Here is a 16,953-nt window from a genome sequence, read left to right on the forward strand (position 1 = left end):
CCTACCTTAAAGTTTTTTTGAATAAAATTTATTCATTTATTAGTAATGTTTATTGAGTTCTGTAGAGTAAGGGAGATTATTACATTCCACTGGCTTGTAGCAAGCAAACAAATACAGTTTTACACTTGTCCTATTTCCTTCCTTTTTCTTTCTCTTTTCTTTTTTTTTCTTCTTCCTTATGAAGGGTCCCAGAAGCTATACGAAACAAAAAGAACACCATGGGAAAGAAAATATTTACACTCAAGGCTGCAGGTCCTTTCATCTGAAGATTTCAAAGAATTGTCTCCATAACTAATTACAAGTCCTGCTTTAACATGGGGGAATGCTGAGACACCATCAAATTAAGAAGCTTGCCCTAAATCACAAGGCAAGTCTGCAGATGGGCTACAGACAGAACAAAGCTGTCCTGTTTGCCAGCCTTGGACTCTAAAGTAGGGCACATGAAGGTCAACAGAGGCTTCAATTAATGAGGAGAAAAGTTTGGGGAATTCTGATTCTGTACCTTTGAATTATTGCAGTGACAAGAACATGGGCTTTAGAGTAAAATTTGATTTCAAGTCTCAGCTCAGCCCATTACTAAATATGTAACCTCAGTGAAATCATAAATTAAGTCTTAGTTTCCTTCTCTGTAAAATGGGGATATTAACTCCTACTTCTAAGGTTTGGGGTAAGTTAAATGACGCAACTTTTGTGAAAGACCTAGCACAGTGTCCTGCTCTTAGAAGGTTCATGTACATGGAGAAAGCTAAGATACCCCACATGAACACATAATGACAAATAGACAACTGTTTCAGTCAAAGATTTTCTAAGCCACAATCACAGTTGTGTCTCAGTGTAAAACGATGACTGTGTATTGAACATCTCATAACACAAATAGAGGATGCCTTGTTCAGGCCTTCATTGCTTTTCTTCCTTGATTCTGTGCTTTCTTTCATAGCCCACATCCAAACTATCAGCAAGTTTTGCTAGCTCAACCTCCAGTATATATCTGAAATTCCAATTCTATTTTCAAAATATATTCCAGATCTGACCATCTCTCAGTATCTTCACTGCCACCATCACCTTTTTCCTAGACCACTGCTAGAGCTCCTTAACTAATCTCCCCAATTTCATGTTTGCACCTATGTCTGTTATCCTTATAATAGACAGAGTGATCTTTTTTAAATGTTCATTAGATCTTATCAATTCCCTGTTTAAAATCCTCCAGGGACTTCTCATCAAACCCCTGACCATTGACCTACAACAGAGCCAGGTCTTTCCAGGTGAAGTATGTGTCAACAAAGCACAGAAGAACAAGTATGTTCTGGGCATGTTGAGATGTTTGGTGGGATGGAGCATGGTGGGGATGGGAGAGGGAGGAACTAGCAGAGGAAGATTGGAGGAGGGAATTTTAGGAAATACCCAGAGGGAATCATGGCTGGGCCAGAAGAGGCTTAGAGAAATGCATCTGTCTGAAGATTCTCAGAGAGGCAAAATCACCACTGGAAGCAAATGGGACAATTACTGTTTTGTGTTGATAGTATTTTCAAATCTAGTGGCCTTGATTTTTTAAAAGCACAATCAGGAACCTATTTTATCATTCCAAAAGGAAGTCAAGTTTATAGGCCAGGAACCCTAACATCAGGACAGTGGTTAGGAGGATGGGCTTTGTAATCAGACAAATCTGATATTGAATCAGGGTCTCCACTTAAGCTATAATACCATGGACAAGTTATGTAAAGTCTTCGAGCCTCAGTTTTATGCAAACAATATCAGAGTGATTAAGAATATTAAATAGTTGATGCTTATAAAGCACTTTGCACAGTGTCTGGCACATGGGAATGGGAATAAGTGCCCTACAAATGGGGACTATCACATTATGGTTATGACAATGATGATTAAGGACTTGGTTATCTTTATAACAGTCCTGTGTTCATAAGTTTTACTGATAAACACTGTGTCTCACCCCTAACAGAGATCTGAAGTAAATCTGTCAAATTTTAAAAATCTGAGGAGACTGTCCCAATTCACAGCAACATTTGGTACTAAGAGACAAAAAAGGGCACATACTTGCACTGGAGACACTATCCACTCTGTCCCGCAGTCCAGAAAATCAAAATATGTAAATAGAATGGTAGCATCATATTTGCATTTAACTGTATATAAATGTAATTATACACCCTCGGTGCTCAGTGTTCAAGAGGGTTTTTTGTTGTTATTTTCAATATTGTCTCTATATGCAAGTCAAAGATTTCAGCTGATGCTCAACCAAAGAAGAAGTATAAGACTTGTAACTGAAAACTACAAAAACATCATTGAAAGAAATTAAAGAAGACCTAAATAAATGGAAACACTTCTCAAGTTCATGGATTAGAAAATTTAAGGTGTCAGTACTCCCTAAACTGATCTACAGATTCAAGGCAAGTCCTATCAGAATCCCACCTAATTTCTTTGCAGAAACTAACAATTCTAAAATTTCTATGGAATTGCAAGGGACTCAATCTTGAAAATGAAGAACAGAGTTGGAAGACTCATAGTTCCTGATTTCAAACTTACCATTAAAGTACAGTAATCAAGTTAGTGTGGTACTGGCATAAGGGGAGACATATAAATCAATGGAATAGAATTGAGACTTCAAAAATAAGCCCGTACATTTATGGTTCATTGATTTTCCACAGGATTGCCAAGACAATTCAAGTTGGGGGAAGAATAGTCTTTTCAACAAATGATGCTGGGACAACTGGATGTCCACACGTAAAAGAATGAAGTTAAGGAATTCCCTGGCGGTCCAGTGGTTAGGACTCTGTGCTTCCACTGCAGGGGGCAGGAGTTTGATCCCTGGAACTAAGATCCCTCATGCTACGCAGCACAACCAAAAATAAATAAATAAATAAATAAATAAATAAAACCAACAACAAACAAACAAAAAGAATGAAGTTAGGCTTCCTCCTCATACCATATACAAAAACCAACTCAAAATAGATCATTGATGCAAATGTAACACTATAAAACTCTAAGAAGAAAAAAATAGATGCAAATCTTCATGACTTTGAATTAGGCAATGATTTCTTAGATGTAACACCAAAAGCATAAGCGGCAAAAGGAAAATAGGTAAATTGAATTTCATCAAAATTTAAAACTTTTGTGTTTCAAGGAACACCATCAAAAAAGTGAAAAGACAATCCAAGGAATGGGAGAAAATATTTGCAAATCATATACCTGATAAGTGGACTATCCAGAATATAGGAAGAACTCTTACAACTCAGCCAATTAAAAATGGGTAAAAGATTTGAGGCAATATTTCTCCAAAGAATATATACAAATGGCCAAAAAGTACACAAAAAGATGCTCAACATCATTAGTCATTTGGGAAATACAAATCAAAACCACAATGAAATACTTCACACCACTAAAATGGCTATAATTTTTAAAATGCACAGTAACGACTGTATATCCACATGCAAAATACTGATGTCATTGAGATTGTTGCAATATTCAGTGTTGGTAAGGATGTGGAGAAACTGGATCCCTCATACATTGCTGGTGGATGTGTAAAATGGTACAGACACTTTGGAAAACAATTTGTCACTTCCTCAAAGAGTAAAACATAGAGTTACCTTAGGCCCCAACAATTCTATTCCTAGGTATATAGGAATTAAAACATAATTAAACATAATTAAAAATGTAGTCACATAAAAACTTGTATATGAATGTTCCTAGTGGCATTATTCATAATAGCCAAAGATAGAAACAACCCAAATGTTCATCACTGATGAATAGATAAATACATGTGGTATAACCATACAATGGAGTATTATTATTCGGCAATAAAAAAGAATGAACTACTGATACGTGCTGCAACATGGATGAACACTGAAGGAAGGGAAAGAAGCCAGACACAAAAAACCACATATTGTATGATTCCATTTCTATGAAATGTCCAAAAAAGGCAAATCCATGGAGACAGAAAGTAGATTAGCAGTTGCCAGGAGCTGGGGGAAGGGGAAAAGGAGAGTGACTGCTAATGGGTACAGGGTTTCTTTTTGGAGTGATGAAAATGTCCTGTAATTAGATAATGGTATGGTTGTGCAACTCTATGAGTACAGTAAAAGCCACTTAACTGTACACACACACACACACACACACACACGTCACTCTGGCTCTGTGTAAAGGATGGAACAGTGAGGGGCTTCCCTGGTGGTCCAGTGGTAAAGAATCCGCCTTACAGTGCAGTGGACAATCCCCTGGTTCGATCCCTGTCAGGGAACTAAGATCCCACATGCCTGGGGCAACTAAGCCCGTGAGCCACAATTACTGAGCTCGTGCTCCTCAACTAGAGCCCATGTGCTGCAAACTACAGAGCCCACATGACCTGGAGCCTGCACGCCTCAACTAGAGAGAAGCCCGGGCACCACAACACAGAGCCCTCGCACCTCAGCGGAAGATCCCACATGCCTCAACGAAGATATCCTGCGTGCTGCAACTAAGACCCGATGAAGCCAAAAATAAATTAATTAATTAAACAAAAAAAGGATGGAGCAGTGGGGTCAAGGATGGAGGCTTTAGAGATCCTGGTAAGAGTTATTGGAGAGAGGCAGAGGCAGTGGTGATAGACTTAAGGAGACTGATTGCAGGGATATAGAGAAGGCAGTATACCACAGTGGTTAAAGTTGTGGGCTTTAAAGGAAAACACACCTTAATTCCAACCTCAGCTCTGCCACTTATGAGTTGTGTGATTTAAGGTTAGTTCCTTAACCTATCTGAACCTCAGTTCCCTCATTTATAAAATAGAGGAGATAAAAATAGATCTACCTTGTAGGGTTATCATGAGGATTTGTTCATTTATTTTAAAAATAGTTATTGAGTCTACTATGTGCTAGGCACTGTTCTAGGTACTGAGGATACAACGGTAAACAAAACAAACAAAACTCTGCCTTCGTGCAGGTTATATTTCAATGGCGGAAGAGTGACAATTATATAAACTATATATAAAATTATAAATAAATAAATAATATATATTTATAAATTATAAATATAATTTATAAATCATATATTTTCTCCTTATTTACTTATGATTGTATACATATATACACATACATATGAATATGTATATATATAATCATAAGTTGATAGGAGAAAAATATATTAGTGAAGGAAGAAAGATAGATGGGAGCTTATATGAGCTTATATGGGAGAGGTTGAGAGTCTACTAAGGGTGGTCAGAAAAGTCCTCATGGATAAGGAAACATTTGAGACTTAAAGTAAGAGAGTGACCAAGAGTATATCTAGGATGGGTGGCCATCAAGGTAAAAAGAACAGCAGATACAAGTGTGGTAGCTAGAAGGGGATATGGAATCAGGAGAGATTTTGTTTTTTAAGGTAAGGAATAACATAGCACTTTTTTAAGCTGATGTGATGATCCTTTGGAAAGTGAAGTATTAATTATGTAGGTAAGAAAGAGGATTGCTGGAGCAGAGGGGAAAGGATTGATTTTTAGAGTACCAGAGAGAGGACTGGGTATGCAGGCATGGATGCAGGGGGGTGAGCTATCTGCTGAGAGGGAAAAGAAAGCGGAAGGTGTCGGAAGTTTGAGTAAAGAAAAGGTATGAAATAATCATTTAGGGAAAGTGGATGGACTTTTAAAATAAAATGATTCCCAGATAGCACTAACGGCCCACGTGAGATTAGTGGTGATGAATTTTAAGAGTCCAGTTGATATAGTTGTGGGTTTTTCTTCATCCACTTTCCCAAAGGTGGAGAGTAAGTGAAGAGTTAGATTGTCCAGGGTAGGGATTTTGTGAAGCAAAATAACAAAGCAAGACGGGGCAGGAGAGGAGAGGACATATCAAGGGAATGATGATAACATTGGACCTTGGAAGTGAAGTGTATAAAAAGAGAAGTGAGAGGACATGAAATGGGTAAGGAATGGTGAATAGGCGTTAGGATCACTAGATTGTAAGGCCAAGGGGGGAACCAAAGAACTGTTGGAGTGAGTGAGCTGGAAAGACAGGAGAGGTATAGAAAGATAAGAAAGATTATTGGTAGATTATTAATGAATGGAAACAATCCCTAAAATAATAGTAGTAGGGCTTCCCTGGTGGCACAGTGGTTAAGAATCCGCCTGCCAATTCAGGGGACACAGGCTCGAGCCCTGGTCCGGGAAGATCCCACATGCCACGGAGCAACTAAGCCTATGCGCCACAACTACTGAGCCTGTCCTCTAGATCCTGTGAGCCACAACTACTGAGCCCACGTGCCACAACTACTGAAGCCCACATGCCTAGAGCCTATGCTCTGCAACAAGAGAAGCCGCCGCAATAAGAAGCCCTTGCACTGCAACAAAGAGTAGCCCCCACTCGCCGCAAGTGGAGAAAGCCACGCACAGCAACAAAGAGCCAAAGCAGCCAAAAGTAAACAAATAAAATAAATAAAATTTTTAAAAAATAGTAGTAGTAAGACCTCAAAGTGCTCACTATGTAATGGGGAAGACAAGGCAGAATGAAATGAATGCTAAAGACAGGCATATGCAATGGCTGTAGCCAAAAAGAATCTTCAAGTAAGTGTGAGGGTCAGATAAAGGAACGCAGGCAAAGAAGGTGGCATTTGAGATGAGCCTCAAAATGGAGCAAATATAGAGCATAGCCTGATATATCATAGCAGTTGTACCATGGCAGCGAGTGTTCAGGAAACAATGGCTGGAGCACGGGCTGGGAGCTAAAATGCCAGGCTAATGCCTGAACAGTTTATGTAGGTAATAGTGACATTAGGGGCCTTCTATGTAATTGAATCTACTTATTAGCGTGATATGAAGTCATATTGCTTTCTGTATTTTGATCAGTCTAAAGTCTTCCTTTTCCTTTATGTACTTAGGTCATATTTAGAGTTTTTACATTTCACTAGGATTTTCTGATTGTCCTTTTAAGATCACTTCCCCTCAAATGCACTGATACGGCTGTTTCTTTCCAAACAATGGATTGCCACATGCCCATTCACTTTCTTTCCAATAGCCTTCCACTCCACCCCCCAATGTTGGTAGGAAAGCCTGACATGTGATCCCTTATGGGTCTGAAGCTCCTGTGAGAGAGGTGTGGGAAATAGGCTGGATATGATCAGAATTATGCTGTCCAGAGCATTAGGACCGGTTGCAGCAGATAAGAGTGGAAGGCAAATAGTCATATTCTCCCAAGGTTGAGGAAGACGGAAGGGACACGGTCTCGCAACTGAGGTGTCACAATTTTTTCAGGAACTCAGTATCAATATCAATGATGGGGTCAGTCTCTTGGCAAGCTATATTTATGATGTCATTTGAAGATATCACAACCTCTGTCTTCACAGACTAACCAGATAAATGTTGAAACCATTACCTTCTCTGTCATTGTAGCTTTGGCCAAGTCCTTCCCCTCCTCTGGACCCAAGGTGCTATCTTTAAAAAAGGGGCTGCAGTTATACTTCTCTAAGGTCCCTTCCAACTGTGACATGCTCTACATTTTCTGTTATCATTTATTCTTTATTAAATTTATGTGACAGGCATTTTTCCAAGCATGAGACCCTCTCACCACTTCACTCCGCCTGCCAAACTCCTGTTATGAATTATGTTGGGCTTTCTTCGGTAAAACATTTGTGAAAAGTTGTGCGTTACAGACGTAGAGAATGGACTTGAGGACACGGGGAGGGGAAAGGGTAAGCATCATGTAACACATTTGAGAGAAAATCATGTAAAGGGCTTTGTTTTGTTCCAGCAGCTGAAACAATAAAACCACCACAATGACATGCAACATCATTTTGTACTGCCCTCCAGTGGTGGCCCAAATGTCTTTTCCTGGTTGAAGTTTAAGGAATAAAATGTGTTTTCAGAGGAGCTCACATTATCTAAAGGTAGGAGAGTCTTTGAGGGCCTGAGGAAAGGGTATATCATCAAATCTCCCTTCTTAAAAAGGAGGAACTGAGGCCCATCATTGTTCTCATCACCATGCAAACCTATTCTAGTTTCTCCCGTCTTTGAAGAGATATTTTACAACCCTGACTCTGGGTCTACTTCTCTGCTCCCCTTCACAGCCAAATTTCTCAAAAGGGTTATCTACATACTGTTTCTACTTACTCATCTCCAATTTATTTTTAAACTTTTTACTCTAAAATAATTCCTAACTTTCAGAAGAGTTGTAAAAATATTACAAAGAATTCCCATATACTCTTTATCCAGGGGCACCAAAAGTTAGTATTTTTGCCACAGTCTCTTTATCTTTGTGTGTGTATATGTGTACACATGCACACATAAATATATAGCTGTATGTGTGTGTGGTCAGGGGTAGTTCTGAACCATTTGAATTGTAGCCTTTACCCCTAATACCCTAAATACTTCAGTGTGTATTTTCTAAGAACAAAGACATTCTCTTACATACCTATACACCCCTCTCCCCACCCCCACCCCTAGTATGAAGATTACATTCAGGAACTTTATCACTGACATAATCCTTATTTATAGTCCACATTCAAAGTTCACTTATTGGCCTGATAATATCCTATATAGCAATTTTCCATCCTATACAAGGTCTGATCCAATGCTTGATCCCTAATCATGCATTGCATTTAACTGTCATGACTCTTTAGTTTCTTTTAATCTAAAATAGATTGTTATTTATGATACTGACTTTTTTTTAAGTACAGGCCATTGTTTTATAGAATTTCCTTCTGTTTGGGTTTGTGTCCTATTTCCTTATGATGAGATTTATATTTTTCATTTTTTGGAGTGGGCAGGAATACTACCTATGGGATAGTGTGTCACATGAGGAGAAATATGGTGTTACCTGGTCCCATTATTGATCATATTCATTTTGATCAGTTGGTTAAGGTGGTATCTGCTAGGTTTTCACTGTAAAGTTATTATTTTTTTTCTATGTAAATAATGAGTAACCTGTGGAGAGGTACACTGAGACTATGTAAATATCCTGTTCCTCGTCAAAACTTTTGCCCAAACGTTTCCACATTCACCAATAATTCTTGCCTGAATCAATTACTATGATAGTTGCAAAATGGTGATTCTAGGGAATTCCCTGGTGGTCTGGTGGTTAAAACTATGTGCTTTCACTGCTGTGGGCTGGGTTCAATCTCTGGTCGCGGAACTAAGGTCCCACAAGCCTTGCAGCCAAAAAAAGGAAGATGGTGATTCTATAATTCCATTAGTCCATCTACATTTTTTTAGTTAGCATTCTACTGTAAGCAAGATCTTTCCCTTCTCTCTTATTTATCTATATTTAATCTATATTTATTATCACCAGTAAAAAAAACCTCATAGATTCTTATTTTATTTAATAGGTTATAATCCATTACTGTCATTATTCATTTTATTGTTCAACTTGTCCTAGATTTGGCCATTGAGACCCCCTTTAAGCTGGCTTCTGTGTCCTTTTGACACACGCTCATTTTTTTTTAGCATTTCCTTGCTTTCTGGTATAATACCGTGTTCCAGGTTCATCTTGTATTTTCCCTGTCTAAACTTGGAAATCATCCCTGTCTCCAAAAGAGCACTCCTTTAGGTGGGGAATGGTATTTAGAAGCCGAGATCTGGGCACCAGATATATCCATTGCTACTGGGGAGTAACTGCTTCTAGGCCCTTTAAGTAAACAGAGCCAAGGAGGAAAGGCAGCTTAATATATAGTCCAACTATTTTTAATCATGAATTCAGTACTGGTATCTCTAATTCCAGTTCAACACCACAGAGTTCTTTCTCCAATTCCTGATTTGCATCTCCCTTTTCCCACAGTGAGAACTCTGGCTCTCAACGGCATCAACGTCTTATTTTCATTTGTTCAGTGTTATGATATACACGAAATAGTTTCAGAATTGCTATATCCATTCCACTAAAGAAAACATTTTTTTTATTATTTATTTATTTATTTATTTATTTTTGGCTGTGCTGGGTCTTTGTTGCTGCATGCAGGCTTTCTCTAGTTGTGGTGAGCAGGGGCTACTCTTTGTTGCGGTGCACAGGTTTCTCACTGCGGTGACTTCTCTTGTTGCGGAGCACAGTTCTAGGTGCACGGGCTTCAGTAGTTGTGGCGCACAGGCTTAGCTGCTCCGTGGCATGTGGGATCTTCCTGGACCAGGGCTCAAACCTGTGTCCCCTGCATTGGCAGGTGGATTCTTAACCACTGCGCCGCCAGGGAAGTCCCTGAAAACAATCTATTAAATAGTGTTCAGTATTTGTTTGCATTTTTATTTTGTTTTTAGACTAAGGGAATATAGTCAAAATACTGTGTTCAAAAGTAATCCAGATCCATTTTTTATTTTCTTTCAGAATGGTTATATTACTTATTTAAATATAGTTAGGTTTATTTCTGTCTGTTTATATTCAGTTTTAGGATCCCTTTCATTCTTGTTGGTTCAATTTTCTTTTTTTTTTTTTTTTGCGGTACACGGCCCTCTCACTGTTGTGGCCTCTCCCGTTGCGGAGCACAGGCTCCGGACGTGCAGGCTCAGCGGCCATGGCTCACGGGCCCAGCCGCTCTGCGATATGTGGGATCCTCCCAGACCGGGGCACAAACCCGTGTCCCCTGCATCGCCAGGCGGACTCTCAACCACTGTGCCACCAGGGAAGCCCAATTTTCTTTTTTGAATATGTAAAAGCTAACATTGTCCAAAAGTCAGATCCATACACAAAACATATGTAGCACTTCACGAATCTGTGTGTCATCTGTATGTAGGAGTCATGCCAATTTTCTCTGTATTGTTCCAGTTTTACTATACGTGCTGTCAAAGCAAGAGCACCTCCAGTTAATTTTTCAACCTGTTGGGTGCTATTTGAAGTGTGACCCCCCAACACACACACTTCACTGAAACTGCTCTTGTCAAAGTCATCAGTGACTAATATTTTTCTATCCTTATCTTATTGGACCTTTCCACACTCTAAGCAAATCTCTCCAATAGTCTTGAAACACTCTCCTCTCTTGGTTTTTGTTCCCCTAGTCTTCTGGTTTTACTCTCTCTTCACAGGCCTCTCCTCATTATCCTTGTCTATTCAACCACCCTAAAACGTGTTATTCCTCAGGCCTCCTGGCTCCCTTCACTTCCTTCTGTGTACTCTCTTCCTAGCCAACCTCAGCCATGTCTAAGCCTTCAAATGCTGATTATGCTAATGACATCTAAATTGATATCTTCATCCCAGACCTTTCCTCTGGTTTCCAAACCTATAACGAACTGCCTAACTGACATCCACTTGGATGTCTCACTGACATCTTCAGGGTAACATGTCTAAAATAGAACTTCTCATTTCCCAGCCAAAACTGCTTCCCCCAGGCTCCTCCCTCACAGTAAGTATCAGTCCTATCAGGTTGCTGTAGCCAGAAACCTAGGAGTCATTCTTGATTTCTCTATGCTCCTCAACCACAATGTCCAATCTATCTGCGATATATGAAAATTTTACCTCCAAAATTATGTCAAATGAGTCCATTTTTCTCGGTCTCTACTACCACCCCTTCACTCATCATCTCTCACCCAGACTCCTCATCTACCTCATAACTGGCCTCTCTTTTATCTCCCACACATTCATTCTCCATTTAGTAGCTACCATGACCTTTTTAACAACAAAATAACAGTACAAGCTTACATTTATGAGGTGTTTATTATGTGCCAGGACTTGCTGCAAGCACTTTATATGTATTTAGTCTTTAAAACCACTCCATGAGGTAAAAACCAATTTACCTCAATTTTATAGAAAAGGAAACTGGAGCACAGAGAGGTTAAGTACTGCCCAAGATCACACAGCTGGTAAATGGTAGAACTTGGGCTTGGACCCAGAATGAATCTTTAGCCTTTGCACTTATCTACCACTTTATACTAGATCACGTTACTACCCAACCTCAAATGCTTTCATGGCCTCTCTCTACACAGGGACTAAATACCCAACTCCATTCCAAGGCCTGCTGATCCTGTGACATGCTTCCTGCTTACCCCACCAGGCTGCTGGCTGCTTCCCTTTCCTTCATTTCCCTCCAGCAACCTGGCTTGTTTTGTTTTGTTGTTGTTTCCCAGCTTCCTTGTACATAATAAGCCTTTTCTTACTGGCAGGCATTGCACAACCCCTGCCTCAAATACTCTTCTCTCTGGCTCCTTCTCATTCTACAGGTCTCAATTTAATGATCTGTTCTGAGAGAATTTCCCTCACCATGCTATTTCTTAAGTAGCTCCTTTCCTGGTATGTTCTATCTAAGCCCCATACTTGTTTTCTTTTTTAGTCCTTAAAACAATTTGTTGTTATTTATTTGTTTGCTTACTTGTTTTGTCTCTCTTCCCTACTAAAATTAAGTGCTGTGAAGGCAGAGGCTGTGTCTTAGTCACTTTTGTATATTCAGAGCCTAGCACAGTGCCTAGTTCATAGAAGGGGCTCTAGAAATATTTGTTGAATAAACATATCTTTTTCTACTTCATAGCTTCTGTTTACTCATAAATTTCTGCTTCCTCATCACTTTGGTTTGTGATAGAGACAGCCCAGGCTCTATCTCCTCCCACACATATCCTTACTCAATGTCATAGTTTAATTAGTTAGAGTTTTTATTGCTGTTAATTGCCTCAGTCACTTCATGTTTCCCAAGTCAGACCCCTGGGAGAGAAATATTGATTTGTCCAACTCATTTCTTAGAAGCCAGTCCACATTTGTAGGTTGTTGGTTGCTTGCCTGCCTTGGGGCAGATTCTCAGTCCTGGTCCAAACAGCTGTGCTGGGCAGGGTGTGGGTGGGGGTGGTCTGCACATTGCTGCTTCATTTCCTTTCTGGGACTTTCATCTTGAATCATAGCCCAAAGGATTGTCAGGCCAACCATTTGAATGTCCAGTGAAATGTTTTAAAGGAGCTTGATGATGATTCAAGTTCCCCCTAAGGCCGCACTGTGGGTGAGCTCTACGGGCTCTGGGCTCCCAGGACACTTATCAAGCAGTGCCTAAAGATTTATGGAGCGCTTACCATGTGCCAGGCACGCTGCATTACATATACTCTCTCAGTTCAACCTCACAACATTCAGGTGAGGTCGACATTATCATAATCCCCACTTTACACGTGAGCAAACTGAGATTTAAGGGGTTTGGTCCCTGGCCAAAGATCAAGATCTAGTGAACGGGTGATGCCAGGACCCTAATTTAGATCTTTCTAACTCCAAAGTCCATCCTCCCTACATTACACTAGACTGTTTACTTTCTCCTTATCAACTGTGTCACCTTGGTCAAGTTACCTAATTTATGTGACCTTCTATTTCCTTATCAGTAAAACGAGGATATTAATACCTAATTCATGGGATTATTATAGGTTTATGAGCAATCATAACCTATTCCAATAAACATAGCAGCTACGTTACTATCTTTCAGTTTAGTCTGAATCTAAATTTTCATATGTGAAAAGCAGAATTATCAACTTCAGTTGTCCATAAAGAACAGGATCTCCTGGGAGACTTTATCCTGCTGGCAAGTATTCCTGATCCAAATTATAAAGACATAGGGCTTTGAGAGGGACAACAGTTATTCTCTAAGGAAACAGAGAAATTCAATGTACTTCAGAGATGAGAAAGAACCTGCATTCAAACTAGCCATAATGTAGCAGAGTGCAAATTGGTAAGCACTCAGTATAAAGATTTAAATCTGTGTCTGACAAGCATAAGATTTTCTCCAAGGCCAGAGCATTTTACATTATAATCTTCTGTAATCCTACCACAACTTTAAGTGGTGGGTCTTCTTATGACCTCCATTTTTCAGGCTCGGAGAGTTAAAGTGACCTGGGTAAGGTCACAAATATAATCTGAGGTAGAGAGGGAACTGGAGCCCAGTGTGGCACCATTGCAACAAGCTTTCAGCTGTGTGCAGTCTGGCAAATCTACTAGCGAGTTACCCTGCCCTGCAACTTCAGGATCATTTGGGTGGAAACTGACTCCCAGGTCAAACATGATCCTGACATCTTGTACATTCATTATTCTCAGAAAAGGCAAATCAGTTCTACAGACATCAGCACAATTTAGGGAGAATGCTGGCTAGGATGGTAGTTCCCCATGTAGCAATACAGATAAATACCAATATCTAAACCAATGATATCATGTGAGGAATGCAAGAGCAAGAATAACTAATCTTTGTACAGCACTGGATGATTCACAAGGGACATTCATATCTATTACCCAGTTTCCTCCTCATATCACCCCTTTGAGAGAGGTATTATCATTGCCATTTCACAGATAAAGAAACTGAGGTTTTAAAAAGTTGATTTAGTATGAAGAAGTGGACATATATTGTTTTATGGTCTCTGGGCCTTCATTCCTCCTTCTTTTGAGAACAGTACCTTGTGTTTCCTTTGGAGATCAAACACCTTCTACTTCAGCAACAGTAATTGGATCAACATGTGTACATGATGCATCAGATCTTTGAGCATCACCCTTAGAACTTTTGTTTGGGTTTTTGTTCAAACCGTTGAGATGGAGGAGCTCTCTTAAATCTATGGGTATGATTCTGAAGTGAATGGCTACCACCACAAGAAAAAAAATTATGTATGAATTTTAAACCTGCAGAAGTTTAATGGGCAGAAGACCAAAACAGACATTTCTGCAAAGAAGACATACAGATGGCTAATAAGCACATGAAAAGGTACTCAACATTGCTAATTATTAGAGAAATGCAAATCAAAACTACAATGAGGTACCACCTCACACTGGTCAGAATGGCCATCATCAAGAAGTCTACAAATAGTAAATGCTGGAGGTGTGGTGAAAAGGGAACCCTCGTATACTGTTGGTGGCATGTATACGGGTGCAGCCACTATGGAGAACAGTATGGAGGTTCCTTAAAAAACTAAAAATAGAGTTACCATATGATCCAGCAATCCCACTTCTGGGCATATATCCAGAGAAAACTCTAATTCAAAAAGACACATGAACCCCAGTGTTCATAGCAGCACAAATTACAATAGCCAAGACATGTTAGCAACCTAAATTGTTCATCAACAGATGAATAAAGAAGATGTTTTATATATATATATACATACATATATATGTATATATAGAGTGGAATAGTACTCAGCCATAAAAAATGAAATACTGCCATTTGCAGCAATGTGGATGGACTTAGAGATTACTATACTAAGTGAAGTAAGTCTGACAGACAAAGACAAATATTATGTGATACCATTTATATGTGGAATCCAAAATATGATACAAATGGAACTTATTTACAACAGAAACAGACTCGCAGACATAGAAAACAAACTTGTGGTTACCAAAGGGGATAGCAGCGGGGAGGGATAAATTAGGAGTTTGGGATTAGCAGATACAAATTACTATAATACAAAATAGATAAACAACAAGTTCCTACTGTATAGCACAGGGAACTGTATTCAATATCTTGTAATAAATTATAATGGAAAAGAATATGAAAAAGAATATACATGTATATATGTATAACTGAATCACTTTGCTGTACATCAGAGACTAATACAACATTGTAAATTACCTATACTTCAAAAAAAAAGTAGAAATGGAGATTAAAAATAAAAGTGTGTAGCACATGGATGGTAGGATTAACTCTTGATATATAGCAATTATGTTAAGTGCAAATAAATTAATCTCACTAATTGGATTTTTAAAAAATATATCCAACAGTAAATTGGCTATCAAAGACACACTTAAAACATAAGGAGATGGAAAGACTAAAAATAAAAAGATGAAAAATGATACACCAGGAAAATATGAACTGGGTTGTGACCATAGTATCTGTCAAAAAGGAATTTTAGTCTCAAATGATAAGAAGTGATAAAAAGTCGTTACATATTCATAAAAGAAGCAAACACATAAATGTAATAGGTAAAACACATAGATGCACCTAATTATACAGTCTTAAAATATAGACAACTTCAGGGAGAAATAGATAGAAGCATAATTGTAGTAGAAGATTTAATATCCCCCTCTCAGAAACTGATATATCAAGGCTTAAAGTATAATAACCATATTTCATCAATTCTATACCTCATACAAGACTGGCTTGAGAAGGATTAAAGATATAATAAATGTGAAAAATAAAATTATAAAAGAAAAACATAGGAGACTATTACAGTTTGTGACTGAGGAGAATGGAAAAGCAAAACCTATTATAAAAAGCACAAACTATAAGACAATAATATTGATGAATAATAAAGATTTCTATTCACCAAAAGACACTGTAGACAAAGTAACTAGATGAGAGAATGAGAAAAGATATATGAAATATTTAATACACAAAATCCTTGCAAATAAGTAAGAGGGTAGCAACCCCTAGAAAGAAAATAAGCAAAAAACATGAACCTAGAGGAAATCGCAAAATCAAGACATATGAAGAGATGCTCAAAAATATCAGTGAAATGTTAATTAAAACAGCAATGTACTATCGTTTTACATCTATTATACTATAAAATATTGATAATGCCAGCTGGTTGGGTTGTGGGGATGCTGAAACCCTTATATGTGGTGGTGGGAGTATGGACTGGTATAGCCTTGTCGAAAGCAATCTGACATAAATTATGCAAATCAAGAACTCATATTCTATGAGCCCGCAGTTGCACTCCTGGGATATATCCCAAAGAAATTCTTATGCAGACACAGAAACATATTCATTGCTGTGTTATTTATGATGGTGGAGACTTGAAGACAACCTGATTGTCTATCACTGGGAGAGTAGACAGCTAAAATGTGGTAAATGTTCTGTCATTAAATATTATGCAGTAATCATCAGAAATGGATTAGATATACACACAGCAACAAGAAAGCATTTTATTTTTTATTGACATATAGTTGGTTTACAATATTTTAATAGTTTCAGGTGTACAACATAGTGATTCAATATTTTTATACATTATACTCCATTTAAACTTATTACAAAATAATGGCTATATTACATCTTCTTTATCCATTTATTTGTTGATGGACACTTAGGTTCCTTCCATGTCTTGGCTATTATAAATAATGCTGCTGTGAACGT

The 16,953-nt window shown here is 38.5% G+C and overlaps 1 non-coding gene across 1 annotated transcript; it reads right to left on the minus strand.

The window, feature by feature from the left end:
• Positions 1–10,635: 10,635 nt before the first annotated feature.
• LOC112395924 (U6 spliceosomal RNA) lies at positions 10,636–10,744 on the minus strand. The gene has a single exon (XR_003002468.1). It is a non-coding gene; the product is annotated as a U6 spliceosomal RNA (small nuclear RNA).
• Positions 10,745–16,953: the final 6,209 nt, after the last annotated feature.

This window comes from Neophocaena asiaeorientalis, unplaced genomic scaffold (assembly GCF_003031525.2).
Source record: "Neophocaena asiaeorientalis asiaeorientalis breed wild unplaced genomic scaffold, Neophocaena_asiaeorientalis_V1.1 scaffold138, whole genome shotgun sequence".
Lineage (NCBI taxonomy): Eukaryota > Metazoa > Chordata > Mammalia > Artiodactyla > Phocoenidae > Neophocaena > Neophocaena asiaeorientalis.